Genomic DNA, 15591 nt, shown 5'->3' with positions numbered 1-15591 from the left:
TTCATCTTCTGCACTTAAGAACTAGGAATCAGATAGATCCCAGATCAACAGACAGAAAGAAGGACCATAAATAGATAATATAGATGGCAAACATAACTTTTCTTCACAATTCTGACCTAAAACAAAGGCCAAAGGGCCTGTGTGCTTTGTCTCCACCCATTAGTGCCCTTCTGATGGTGGGCTGGTGCTAACATTCAAGGCCAGATATGATATGTATGTGTTTGTATCAGCAGAGGGTCTATCAGTTCACCAGTCTTTGTTCAAAGTGGCTAGCCCTAAATTGGGGAAAGGAGACTCCTCACTCACTCTTAAAATATCTAGTCCTTAATGAAAAACTGGACTTCAGGCAACTGAATATCCTGCTCTACTCATATTCTAGATGTGTTTTTTATCTCTGTATCTTCCTGTGTGTGTGTGTTTCCTCACCACTATTAAATTCTGTTCTTCATTGGTTGCTTCTTTCTCATGTCTGGAATTTCCACTGCTGCTACCAGGTTAACCTAAGATTTTCTTTATCCTACTAATTAACTTGAAGAGAAAATGAACCTGATCAAGACCCTTAGACTGTAACATCCTTGTTATTTGCTTCCCATGTCTTTTATCCTCTTTCTACCCTTCACTTACCCCTCCATTCCCCCTTGTTTTCTTTAGTTTCCTTCTTTTGTTGAGGACTGTGGAGTCAAGCAAATACCATATACAATTATTTATCACTTAATACTTCTTTTCAGTGAATGCATGTCAATCTGCCATTTTCACTACATATTTGTGATATAGCTAAAACTATAAGCAATATTTTATTCACATTTAGGGTCTAATTGTTATGCACAATCCTGACACTTGACATACTCAAAATAGTTTGTATAGTCGTTGAGGAGCAAATTAATTAAGGCCCAAGGACAGCACTGTGGAGGCTGCATTTATTCCCTGAGATAAAAACTGAAATGGGCAAAGGATGCTATTTATAAATGTTCTAACAAGGTCTGAAGAAATTCAGTATTTTACTTATACAGTAGGATGTGTTTTCAGTATTTCTTCCAATAAATCTTATTTTGTCTGTTTACAGACATTTACAGGTATTTCACTTTTATATAATACACATGTAATTATATTTTTCAAAAAAGTGATAATATTCTGAAATATTATATATATGCAATTTATTATGATAAAGTGGACAAGGAAAAATATTAAAAAGTAATCACATAGAATTTGAGCTGAGTTGAAGTAGACTCTCAATTACTTTAATTTTACCATACAGTATTTTTTTTAACTAAGGCCCAATTTCTCATATGTAAAATAGGTTAAAGAAGTTTACTTTACAATGTTTCTGTATTAAGTGAGAGATCAAATACAACTACCTAACACAATCTAAAAGTCTTACTTAAAATTTAGGTCTAGAACTGGATTTGTGCATGTGTTATTATGAAATGTTGTCTACGAGGACTTTATAAATTCATTTAACAGAAACAAGGTTGTAGCCGGTGAATGCTGATGGCAGAAGGAATGACCAGATGTCATTCTTTGTAACTTTCCAAAAGACTGATCCTGTGAAAAAGTATTCCTAATAAAACATACTTAGACACTTTCAGTTTCTTCTTCCATCATTATTTACACAATAAATGTGGATGTATTTTAGCTCAGTATAGTTCAAGAGGAAGAATGTTGTAGTAGTAAGGGGCGGCAGGGCTGCGTCCCCCACACCCGGCCGCCCACATGGCTAGCTTATGCTCCGAAATAACAACACACAAACTGTATTCTTTTAATCACTGCTTGGCCCATTCTCTTCTAGGCTAATTCTCACATATTAATTTAACCCATTTCTAATCATCTGTGTATGGCACCCCAAGGTGCGCTTACCGGGGAGATTCTAGCCTATGTCCATCCTGGGTCGGAGCTTCATCCCGGGAGCAGGGCATGGCGTCTCTCTCTCAGGCATCTGCCCCCGAGAGAGCTGTGGAGTCTCTGAGCTCACTTCCTGTTCCTCCCAGCATTTTGTTCTGTTTACTCCTCCCACCTATCCTCTAACCAATAAAATGGGCCAGGGCAGTGCCTTTATTAGCCAATGACCTTCCTCCATCAGAATGTGGATCCTGACACCCGTTTCTGAGGACCAGATAAAACAACTCATGTAGGTAATCTATTGATGAATGTTACTTGTTTTGAAACTTTGTATCTCTGTCTCATGAATTTTCCTTTCCAAAAGGCCTCCTTTTCTAACCAGAAGTATACCAGAACCCTAATATCATCCCAAAGTCAGTTTTCATTAGTAACCACTCAAAGCCATACACTTCTCCATTGTATCACCAGAGGGAATACCAAAACTTTAAAGCATTTAGTATGTTGTGTGAAGGAAACAACAGATTGTAAGAACTGGGGCACTGAGTCTTAATGTAGCTTATTTCTATTAGGTCTGCAGCATTCTTTTGCTGTGAGGAAGTCAGATACTAATGTAAGAACAAATAGTTCAACATAATAACATAATAAATAAATTTTAATTGGAACTTTAATTTTAAACTGCTTCATTTCTCTTGTAATATGTAATTTGTTTTTATTGCATGATTTTAGTGTAATGTGTATGAGTGTTTTGTGCACCACTTATATGCCTGGTAGAGAGAACATATGAGAATTTCTGTCTCCTGGAACTGGGGTACGGCTGGTTGTGAACCCTCATGAGGGCACTGGAAACAATGCCTTAATGTTTTGGAATAGCATCCAGTGCTCTTATTGACTCAACTATTTTTCCAGCATGTACATATATATGATGGTGTATGTATGCACATGAACGCAGTGTCTATGGAAATCACAAGAGGATACACAGGAGCTGGAGTTACAGGTGTCTGTGAGTCCCCTGATTTGAGTGTTAGGAATTGAACTCAGATTCTCTACCAAGACAGAAGACACTTAATCACTGCATCATATCCCCAGTTCAGATAATATAGAATACAGGTATATTTTCTTACCAAACATCTCTATCAATCCATAAAATGGCAAATAACCTATAAAACACATGTTCATAGCACTAAATGCCTACATAAAAAAGACAGACAATTTCCACACTAGTGAATTAACAGAACACTTGAAAACTGTAGAACAAAAGGAAGCAACATCACCCAAGAGAACTAGACGTCAGGAAATATTAGAGAGCTGAAATGAACAAATTAGAAACAAAGAAAACAATACAAAAAAAAATCAATGAGACAAAGAGTTGGTTCTTCAAGAAAATCAACAAAATGGATAAATCTTTATCCATACTAACCAAAGGCAGAGAGGGAATATCCAAATTAATAAAAGCAGTGGAATGCTTTAAGTATTGCATAATGAACCTTAATAGTAGGAACATGGAAGACAGTCGTGCTGAGGATGAATGGAGCTGCAGGGGCCTGGTTCAAGAGGCTTCAGGAGAAGGAGGAGGCTAGAGATATTTTTTGTGATATTTTGGTGAAGAATAAGGATGCTTTTTGATCTTATCTAAAGGGTATGTATGAGACTAAAGTGAAGAGTTTTGGATTATTTCCATTGGAAGAGGAAGTATCAAAACAGCCTACTATAAATTATGTTGTATGGTTAATAGTATTAATTCAAATGGAGGTTTCTAATGAAAATGTGCAAGCTGAGCAAGGGAAAATATAAAATGTAAAAATTGTAGAGAAAAAGGAGCACCAGGAAGTAGAATGGATCTGAGTTCTATGTCCAAGCAGATAAAAAATAAAAATGTAAGAAAGAGAATAAATGGAGTGGTGGCTTCAGGGCAAGGTCCCACCTCTCTAAGTTTCCAAATTGGGAAAATGAATAAAGAAAAAATTTAGAGCCAGGTGTGGTGGCACACACCTTTAATCCCTAGGAAGTAAGAGACTTGTGGATCTCTGAGTTTTGGGCCAACTTATTATACAGAGAAAATTCCAAAATAGTCAAGCTTGGTCAATGTGGTAGTCTGAATATCATTGCCTTTTACACCCAAATGGAACAGCACTATTAGGAGGTATGGCTTTGTTGGAATGGGTACAGCCTTGTTGAAGGAAGTATGTCACTATGAAGGTGGGCTGTGAGGTGGGATATATGCTCAAACCATTCCCCTAGTGTATCATATTACTTCTTGTTGCCTGCAGGTCAAGATATAAAACTCTCAGATCCTACTCCAACAGTATGTCTGCCTGCATGCCACAATGTCACAGCATGTTAATCATGAACTAAACTTCCCAAAATGTAAGCCAACTTAATTAAATATTTTCCTTTATAAGAGTTTCTGTGGTCATAATATCTCTTCACAGCAATAGAAATCCTAAGACATTTTAATTTAACTTAAGACCCAGTCCATGAAATGAAACACATATATAACATTGCTTGTGTGACTAAGCACCTGAGGATAGATGACCAAAATACCTAGGCTAAAATTAAATATTACCAGTCTCAAAAACAAAGCAAAAAAATAAATAAATAAAAAGATAAAATGACTCCAAATGATATTCTTCTACACACATAGATCAGTGCCTCAACTAGTCATCATCAGAGAAGTTTCATCTCTCCTGCATCATATAAGAAAGAGTAGAGAAGCAAGACAGTATGGAGAGAGAGAGAGAGAGAGAGAGAGAGAGTGAGAGAGAGAGAGAGAGAGAGAGAGAGAGCGCACTTGGAGAATACAGCTCCACAAAATTCCCCGCCCCCTCAGCCCTCAGGGAACTCCATGGAAGAGGAGGTAGTAAGTGTGTGGGATCAGGGGAGATGGAGAACACCAGTAGAACAAGGCCATCTAAATCAACTAAACAAAACTCATATGTTCATTGACCCTGAAGCAATAAGAGAAGGGATGACACAAGTTTACACCAGGTCCTCTCTGTATATATTATGGCTTTTATTTAGTATTTTAAGGGATTACCGAGTGTGTGAAGAATGGATGTCTTATTTTTGTGCCTTCTTTTGAACTTTCCTTCTCTTGCTTTGTATTCTCCAACTTCAATGTTATGGTGTTTATTTTATTTTATTTTATTTAGTTGGTATTAAGTCTTATCTCTTAGAAGCCTGTTCTTTTCCAATGAGAGACAGAAAGATAGTGGATCTAGGTGGGATGGCAGTGGAGGGTCAACCATGAGGAATAGAGAAAGGGGAAACTGTAGTTAAGATATATTATATGAGAAAAGAATGTGTTTTGAATAAAAGAGAAATATTAGGAAAATAAAAGAATATTGGAAATTTTATTTTAAAATTTGATATGTATAAATGATATATAGAAAAATCTCTTAATGTAAGTAAATGCAAAATAATGATTTATATTTGATCTGTTCTAAAAATACATTGAACTCTAACACTATTAAAATTAGGAATTTGTTAACAGTTTGACTCAAGTAATTTTACTCTTGGAAATAATTTTGTGGTGCAAAAGAATACTAAGTAGCCACAGGGGGGGAAAAAAACCCAAGCTTTATAGACAGTTTGTTACTTCTTTACTGCAGAATAATCTTTTAACTGATCTGTTGGCTGTCAATCTTAGAAAATACATTTAACTCTTAATCACATATATTTCAACTGAAAAGAAGTAGGGATACCTAAATATATTGTTCTTACAGCTATTTATCAGTTAAAATAAACAATTTAAATTCACATCCAAATATTTTATACAAATTAATTATTAGCAAGTACTATTAATATTATTTACTAAGAACTTTATGTCCCAATATTTAGGTGGGTTGACCAAAGACAAAAGACAAAAATTAATAATAATCTTATAATTCACTAAAGATTGCTTTAATAGTAACTTAACTATATTGAATAGCTCTGTTACACAGCAAATATTTTCTGGTCCCATATAGATACCTAGAAACTAGCAATGAAAAAAAGAGATTAAGACTTTCATTCATTGAGTATATATTTAAATAAAATTATGACCACATTTTAAAAACAAAGTTGAGTCACTTGCAGATTATGTTGTTTTCTACCAAGAAAATCAATAAATTGCAGGGAAAAGAGTAAAACGGGAAACATATTTTAATAAGATAACCAAGGAAGGATTATCTAAAGAGATGACATTCAGGCTTTTACATAAGGATGTGATTGAGACATCGAAACAATTAAGTCAGAACCATGCCAAGTGTGAGTGGGGGAGCATATATCCACACATTGGGAAGAGGTACTAGATTGTAGTATTCCAACAAGAGTAAGGAAACCAGGGATTGTTAAGTGAAGTAAAATTACAAGCTAACTAGTATAAATATAGGGATATAGATCACTGCCAAGATGTTGGACTTAATCTTCAACACATCAGACAATCGTTGGAGGAATGAAACAAACCAAAAAAAGTGCAGTAAATTAAGCTGATTTTCTGAAAACCTGTGGTAAGGTCCACTTTTGAATACTTCCAAAACTATCATCAAATACTTATAATAGTGGTAAGTCTGTGAGCAAGGGTGTTAGATTCAGCTTGGGAGAATATACCTTGAGAAGTATTTAGGGAGGTAGTTTAAACAACTCTTAATGAATTGCCTTTGAGAAATGAAAACAAACACCTAAACTGTTCCTAGTATGAACAATTGACATATGTGAATGAGCCTTACTGTGATAAGACAAAATTGAGAAGTGACCATGAAGATCTGTCTACCTTTACATCCTGTTATATTGAGATGTTCTATAGAAAATCAAGTATAAATAAAATATGAAGGTGAAATAACTCCAGCTTACATACATCTTACATACAAGTAGAGAGCTGATCACAACTAGTCTTTTGGAAAAAGGGGAAGGTGAGTGAACCATAGGGTAATTGCTTACTGAGGAGTCTGTTACATTTAAATGAAATAAAAATGAGTCCCTGCTTTCTTATACTTTCTGATGTTAACAGAATGCCAGGGCCCAGTCCCTGTCAGAATAAGACATCACTGACAGGGCTCTGCTGCAAATCCACAAATTTTTCATGAAATGCAGAATAATAATAGTAGAAATTCTCCCTCCTTTTGCTCCTCATTGGGACCTTGGGAGCTCAATGCAGTGCTCCTGTGTGGGACTCTGTCTCTATCTCCATCCATCACCAGATGAAGGTTCTATGATGATATGCAAGGTATTCGTCAGTATTGCTCTAGGATAGGGTCATTTCAGGTTCCCTATCCTCAACTGCCCAAGGAACTAACTGGCGACCTCAGCTTGGGCACCTGGGAGCCCCTCTAGGGTCAGGTCTCTTGCCAACACTAAAGTGGTTCCCTTAACTAAGAATTGTGGTTCCGTGCTCCCCTGTCCAACCTTCCTTTATCCCAATCCTCCTGTTTTCCCAAGGCCCGACCTCCTTCCCTTCTAACTTTTCTCTCCCCATCCCCCCCTTACCCCAATCCCACCCCACCCCCAAGATCCCAATTTTCTCCCTGGCAATTTTGTCTACTTCCCTTAGCCAAGAGGATAACTATATGTTTTTCCTTGGGTTCCCCTTCTTACTTAGCTTCTTTAGATTCACCTATTGTAGACTCCATGACTCAAGGTCCCAATGAGGAGCAGAAGGAGGGAGAACATGAGCAAAGAAGTCGGGACCACGAGGGATGCACCCACCCACTGAGACAGTGGAGCTGATCTATTGAGAGTGAGAGCTCACCAAGACCAGCTGGACTGTGACTGAAAAAGCATGGGATAAAACTGGACTCTCTGAACATGGCGAACAATGAGGGCTGATGAGACACAAAGGACAATGGCACGGGGGTTTGATCCTACGTAATGTGATGGCTTTGTGGGAGCCTAGCCAGTTTGGATGTTCACCTTCCTAGATATGGAAGGAGGTGGGAGGTCCTAGGTCTTACCACAGGGCAGAAAACCCTGACTGCTCTTTGGACTGGAGAGGGAGGGGGAAAGGAGTGGGGGGAGGGGGAGAAGGGTGGGAGGAGGGGGCCTAGCGGGGGAGGAGGGGGAGGGAAAGGGGAGGCTGGGAGGAGGTGGAAACTTGTTTTTTTTTCTCCTTTTCTCAATAAAAAAAAAGAAAAAAAAATAATAGTAGAAATTGCCAATGCTGCTTTAAAACAATATTAATATTTTATCAAATTCTAAACACTCAATAACCACTCATATTAGTTAATTCATAGAATTAGACTTCTTAAATATAGTCTATTGTATTTATCCTATTTAGAACATTACCAGATAATTACAATTTAGAAACAATTAATTTTAAAAGTAAGCATTATTTCCGTGGAGATAACAAAACCACAAAATATTCAATAAATTTTATGGCTAATTAGATGCGGAAATTTTACCTCTGAGTGTGACCTACTTTTCTTAAGATTTAAAGAAAATATATTTTTCTTTTACCTTTTATATGCTTTATCGAGCATAAGAATAGGTATTATCTAAGGTCTGTTGGATTAGCATATAAACTCACGGAATTCATGCATGCTATAAAACTTAAGGATATGACTCTTTTGCTCTTCACACTTAGAAACAATTTCTTACTACAAGAAAAGTTTAAATGGATCACTTTGTACTTGTTTAACAGTTTAAATGATAGTGTCAAATTAAGACTTGGGAGTTGCCCAGGAGGTATACTTTCCACAGAAACTTAGTGTTAGGAAAAAAAACTAGATTTTCAGTTAGCTTATATTTCCTAGAAACCAGAAACTAATATTTACATTAATAAGGAAATAAGAAAAAAAGTGTGTGAATGCTGTTCATGCATGCTATTTAAAATTTAAAACAGTTTTTGCTTTGCATATTGACAATAAATGATTGTTATCTGTCTATTGGTCCAGTTCATACTTTAATAATAATTACAGGCAACTAATGACTACAGGGATAAGGAGGATAATCTTCTCCCAAAGATGGGCTCTCTAATTGATTGTCTATTGTAGAGTGGTCAGTCTTGAAAATATATACACTCAAATAGCCAAAATGACTCAGTAGGTTTTACATTTGTGTGTATATCTGTGTGTGTACATACAGATCCATACATGTGTGAAACAATGATAATCAAGGAAAAAGAGTCTACAAACTTTGTAATGGGAGGTAGCATAAGAGGAATTTGAAAGAAGATATTAGAAGGGATGGAGAGATGGGAAAAGAAATGAGAGGGGGCAAAGTAATATAATTTTATTTCAATTAGATATATAAAAATAAAAACTTAAGAACACCATTATGAACTCAAATATTAATTCTTGCTATTTCTATATAAAAAACTTAACAAAATATTATAGGAATGATACTCTCTGCCCTCAACATAATACTTGGAATACCAAAATCTCTTTCTTATAGGGTACAATAAAGTCATATTCTCTGTGGTTAACTTTGTTATAAAGGAGATAGGTTAATTTCTTTTGATGGTAAATAAAAATGTAGAAAGTATTCAAAATATCAAAAGAGTCTATTCAAATTATGAAATATATATGCATATATACATATATCTCCTTATGTATATGTATGCTCAACTATATTCCTATAACTAACCCCAATAAAACTCGTGGTCTATGAAGTTAGGCTTTGTTGATGTTAGTGCTTTGTCTTGCAGTGAACTTCCTATCTGCGGTGATTAGATGTGTTTGTTACTTCTCCACAGCAAAGTTTTGTCTCATAACTTCTTCTGATGCCCTCCCTTACTCACAGTATCATTGTTCTGACTATTTAAGTTCTGTCTTAAAATTTTTATTTTACTTTTTATAAAAAGAAAATAAACCATCTTTTTTTTTCCACTTTACATACCAATCCCAGTTCGTACTACCTCCCTTCCCTTTTCCTCTATCTAACCTCCCCACTCCCACTCCTCAGCAAGGGTGAGGCACATTGCTTTGGGGAAGGTCCAATGTCCTCCCTACTATATTTAGTCTGAGTGAGGAAGGTATCCATTCAAAGAAAATATTTCCCCAAAAAGCCAGTACAAGCAGTAGGGATAAATCCTGGTGTCATTGACAGTGGCCCCAGCAGTCTTCCCCACACATACAACTGTCACCTATGTTCAGATGGTCGAGTTTCATCCTATGATGCTTGTTCCTTCCCTGTCCAGCTGGAGTTGGTGAGCTCCCTTTAAAGCTCAGGTAAACTGTTTCAGTGGGTGAACCTATCATGGTCTTGAGCTCTTTGCTCATATTCTCTCCTCCTATCAACCGGACTTTGGGAACTCAACAGAGTTCTCTGTTGTGGGTCTCTTCCTCTGTTTCCATCAGCTGCTGGATGAAGGTTCTATGGGAATATTTAAGATATTCATCAGTCTGGCTACAGGGCAAGGGCAAGGCCAGTTCGAGCACCCTTTCCTCTATTGTTCAGAGTCTTAGCTGGGGTCATCGTTGTGGATTCCTGGGAATTCCTGAGAATAGTGCCAGTTTTCTTGCTAGCCCCTAATGAGCCCCTCAATCAAAATATCGTTTTTTGCTCTTATCTATTTCCTTCCTCCATCTTGACTATCCTGTTCCCTCAAGTTTTCCCCGCTCTTCTTCCCTCCACTTCCCCTTCTGCTCTCCCTTCTTCCCCACTCCCATGCTCCGAATTTTTTTTTCAGGCAATCTTGTCTATTTCCCCTTTCCAGGTGGATCTCTCTTTGTTTTTCTTGGGGTTCAACTTGTTACTTAGCTTCTCTAGGATGATGGAGGTTTGTTATCCTTTGCTTTACAGTGAGCTCTTTTGAAAGTATTTCTGTAAAAGAAATACCAACCTGATAGAAGCCAGAAAAACGTGTAGATATTTAGGAAATCAAAGCAGTCTTGTACACCTGAGGGATTCCTTTCTAAAATGCTGTTAAAAAGCAGATAAAATCCCCTAGAATATCTATTGTCTTCTCTCCCTTAGGAAGTTCTAAACTACTTTGAATGACAGCTTTAAGCCAGAGAGAACTTTGAGCGCTGTGAATGAAGACAGATTACTTGATGTCCCTGAGCATAAAACTTTCACATGTCTATTGAAGTAGCAGTGGCAGCTATTCAATTTGTCTGTGAGTAATTTTTACACACCATTTAAAATGGCATCCAGAACCTAAGAAACATTATTAAGAATCAGTTATTAATTTTGGTTAAAATATGGTGACAACAGCATCAACAAAAACTTAGGCTTACTACAAATATTTTCTATCTAGAATAAACCCAGCACTCTGGCAGTGTGTATACCATTGAGTATGTGGTATTGGCATTTGAATAAATTCAGTACCTGAAAGAAATTTAGCATTACTTGGATACTGCACAGATTGTATTTGGGCAAATTTAGAAATGAAACTATGTTGTAGTATACACTGATTCTACTCAGGACCATTTCAGTATTTTCATAGAGGAAAACAAAAATAGATTCATAATGACTAAGTTCTGAACATGGAAAGAACAAGTAGAAGAAGGTGATAAACAGTACTTAGCAAACTACTAAGAGGAAACATCCAAGAAAAGAGATGTCATTTTAACTCAAAGGCTCAAATGTATTTTTCCCGAAGTCAACATCATCAATTATTACTGAGATGGCATGTGGAACATGAAAACTCAAACATATGTCAAGGGCATTTGGATACCAAAATTGTTATTGTTGAGTTTTAAATTATCAGGAACTTTACAAAAATTGAACAAGATAAAAAGAGAAGTTTCCAACCTAGGCACCATTGAAAAAAAAGTTCAGAAAAATCTACATAGACTTCAGTTAATATTTAACACATGTACACACACACACACACACACACACACACACACATAGACACAGACAGACACACACACATTTCTGGGTATTTCTCAGTAGAATTTTTAACTGTGCATATTCATGACTCATTTCTCATCTCATAATTTTATGAAGCTCAGCAAAAAAGAACAGAAAAATGCACAATGTAAGTGATGAAGAAAAAGAGAATGGATACACAACATATTTAAAGATTTTATGAGTAGCAAGTGGGAAAGAAAAATAATTTTTTCCATAACAACATGTATCTATGGTACTATTTGAAAGGTTTTTTTTTTAATGTGTTGATAAGAATTAGAGAACAGCTTGATGACTGGATTGTTTCTTCAGAGCAAACAGTAAATGGCAGAGACCAAAAAAGGTGTGACATCTATGTCAATACAGTATAAGGTGATACCACATGTACAACTATAGCCCTGTAAATTAGGATGCTGAAGGGCAGATGTGAACAGGAAAAATAATTAAACAAAAGACCACAGGGTACATATTCCAGAACCATTGATGCAGATGGTCTTGAAAATTTGTTTTAGTACATGAACTAAGACCAAATCAAATAAAATGTCTTCTTTTTAAAATTACGGAATATTTGGGTTATTGCAACTATTTCATAATTGCTTTAGTGCCTGTAACTGCTATAAGACTTCCATAATCTCTTGATTGCCTTTCAAGATAGAAGTGTTCAGAGCAGTGATTCTCCCTACTTTCACCATGGAACACGGTGCTTTTCTGTACCATATGAAAGCTTCCAATTACAGGGAATCTTCATATGGGCATAAGAATGAACAGTTGATTGCAAGTTCCTAGAGATCAATCCTGAGTTTGTGAAAGTACAAAACATTTGTGATGAGTTTCTATGAAAGAGAAAGTATATATTGGAGGGAGAAGTGAAGACAGATACATGCTTTCATAAATGAATGGGTTTGTTGAATATTTTTATCCAAGTTTGGTAGCATGTCTTTTTCAGTCACTGTTTTTGCTACCAGATCTTCTTCATCCAGGAGAATTTGGATTGGGTATCAATATTTAAGGGAAAGTTGATAGTATTGACATTCCATTATTTCATATATATTTCATAAAAGCATAACTATGCAAATGTAGATATTATTTCCTTAGATCACACAGTAAAAAGATGATTTAAAAAATCCACTGAGACAATCCAAATATCAAAGTCCACCAAGTGTCCAGTTTAAACCTTGGGGTTATTTCTTGCCAAAGCAAAAGTAATAAAGAAATAAAATGTTTTTTTTTTTGTCTTTTTAAAAATTTTCCATTCAAAAATTTACACTTCCTCTCCTCCTCCCACTCCCCTCCCACTCCCCCACTTACCCTCCTTCCTCTCCTTCCATGCTAAAGAGATGGCAGGGAACCCTGGACTGTGGGAAGTTCAAGACCCCCCCCCCACATACACATCCAGGCCTAGGAAGCTGTGCATCCAAATAAACTAGGGTATCAAAAAGCCAGTACATGCAGTAGAAACAAGCACCAGTGCCTTTATCAATGTCTTCTCAGTCAGCCCCCATTCTCAGCAACTTTCAGAGAGTCTGGTTTGATCACATGCTCCTTCAGTCCCAGTCCAGCTAGATTTGCTGAGCTCCCATTAGAGCTGGAAGGGAAAATAGGAGAGAAGAGAGCAGAAAGAAGAAGGAGGATATTCTCAAGAATTAAAAAAAAAAAAATGTGTCTAAATTTCGATGCCAAAAGACACAGAGAACAAATCAACACCATTTGTATTACCATCTGAAAGTAAAAATTATTGTTCCACAAAGCAAACATCAACAGGTACAAAAAATTATAGTAACCACCTGTGTACTATCGAATCACCCTGGAATAAATTTAGTATTTAACAACAGTTCTACCCCCAGAAAGCCTACAAACTCATGGAAACTGAACAGTCAACTCCTGAACCACCCCTGGGTCAGGGAAGAAATAAAGAAAGAAATTAATGTCTTCCTTGAATTCAAGGAAAATAAAGACACAACATACCCAAACCTGTGGGACACTATGAAAGCTGTGCTAAGAAGAAAATTCATAGCATTAAGTGCCCCCATTAAAAAAACAGAGAAAGCTCACTTTAGTGGCTTAACAACACACCTGAAAGCTCTAAAAAAAAAAAAAAAAGAAGAAGCAGACTCACCCAGGAGGAGTGAAAGACTGGAAATAATCAAACTGAGGGCTGAAATCAACAAAATAGAAACACGGAAAACAATCCAAAGAATCAGTGAAACAAAGAACTGGTTCTTTGAGAAAATCAAGAAAATCTTTTATGAACAAAACACATACAAACAAATCTATTAATGATCAATTAAAAAATGCTCTAAAAGAGCTAATATAAAATCAATTAAATATAAAATAAGTCAGGGAATTAGGAAAAAATGGTTGGTGGCATTCAATTTCTTCAATACTATGATGGTGACAGAATTAGAAGTTAATATATACCTAACAAATAATATGAATAAAATAAGTAACACTTAACAGTTCAAAATAAATTGTATAAAATTGTGAGGTCACTCTCATTGGAAAGTAGAGAGCCAATAAATACTGCACTAGCCAAAAATTCAAAAGTATAGACTAGAAAATAATATAGGAATGTTGGGGAAAACAAAATGAATTAAAGAAAAGAAACTGTAATAGTAATCATGTTATATCTTCAAGATTTGGTTTTAAAATGGATATATTTCTTGCTTGATAGTTTTATTGGCAGTTTTTAATTGTTCCTTTTTCTGATATGACTCCCAGTGTAGAGAGGCATCTAGTTCAAGTCACCCATTTAACTGCATATGTGACTGGCTGGTTCAGCCATGTTAGAATGACTTTGAAGGAACACTTTGGATCCAAGTACCTACAGTCATCATTCTTGCCTGTATCCCGACTCATGTCTAATCTACTTCTTCCTTTACAGAACCTTGCTCCCTACCCTTGACCTACACAAACATGAACCTCATTGTACCTCTTAATAACTATTCCACACACTCACTTCATGTCAAAATATGACATAAAAGAACATTACATAGTAAGTATGCTGGTTAATGTTTGTCAGTGTGACACAAATAGAATCATCTAGGAAGAGGAAAATTCAATTGAGAAATTGCCTCTATTGATCTGGAGGGATATTGTTTTCTATTAGTGATTGTAGTTACAGGGCCTAGACAACTGTAGGTGTAGTGATCCCAGTGAAGACATTTTGGGGATTTATGAAACAAGCTGAATGAGCAATATATAAAAGAACTAACCAATATAAGTAGCACTCTTTCACTCTTTCATGGCCTCAGATTCAGTTCTTGTCTCTAAGTTTTTGTCTGGAACTCCTTACCTGGCTTTCCTGCAAGATGGGGTATAAGACGTTTGGGGAAATAGATCCTTTCCATGCCAAGCTGTTTTTGCTTATGATATTTATTATAGCAACAAAAAGAAAACTAACAGAAAAATTGGCATTGAAGTGGAATATTGCTTTGATGAATCTAACCATTTATTTTTTGGAAGGATAATGTAATGGTTTTGTAGCTTTTGGCACGGGAAGGCCATCCAAGAAGTTATTTAGCTCATTTTTTTTTTCAAAAGGAATAAGGGATGGTGGGTAAAAAGGAAGCAGGGAATCTGAGAAATCCAATAGACAGTCTGAGAATTAAGAAGGTGATTAGTCTAGAAAATTAGAATTACTTCCTTTGGATATGGGGGCATAGAAACTATCTAATACAGAAATCAGAATTGTCCCAATAAGGAACAAGCTTTTCTGAATATTTTCTCATTGGATACTCTTTTAATAAATTATATAACATTGATTGTTTGTGTGTGTGTGTGTGTGTGTGTGTGTGTGTTGAGAAAGCAATATTGTGACACTTTTGTTTTTCTACCGTGTGACTCAGTTCACCATGCTTGATATTAAGTGTTTTTACCTGATGAGTCATCCCCCTGGCCCACTAGTGATTTTTCTTATATTAATTGGTTATGAGTTAGTAAAAACAGTGTACCCTGCACCTTTGGGTAGAGAATGCTCAAGAACTCGGT

The sequence above is a fragment of the Microtus oregoni genome, unplaced genomic scaffold (genome assembly GCF_018167655.1).
Source record: "Microtus oregoni isolate MIOR12 unplaced genomic scaffold, Mior012 000013F_ref0000133, whole genome shotgun sequence".
Classification (NCBI taxonomy): Eukaryota; Metazoa; Chordata; class Mammalia; order Rodentia; family Cricetidae; genus Microtus; species Microtus oregoni.
The sequence above is the reverse complement of the archived record's forward strand: the minus strand, read 5'-3'. Positions refer to the sequence as shown.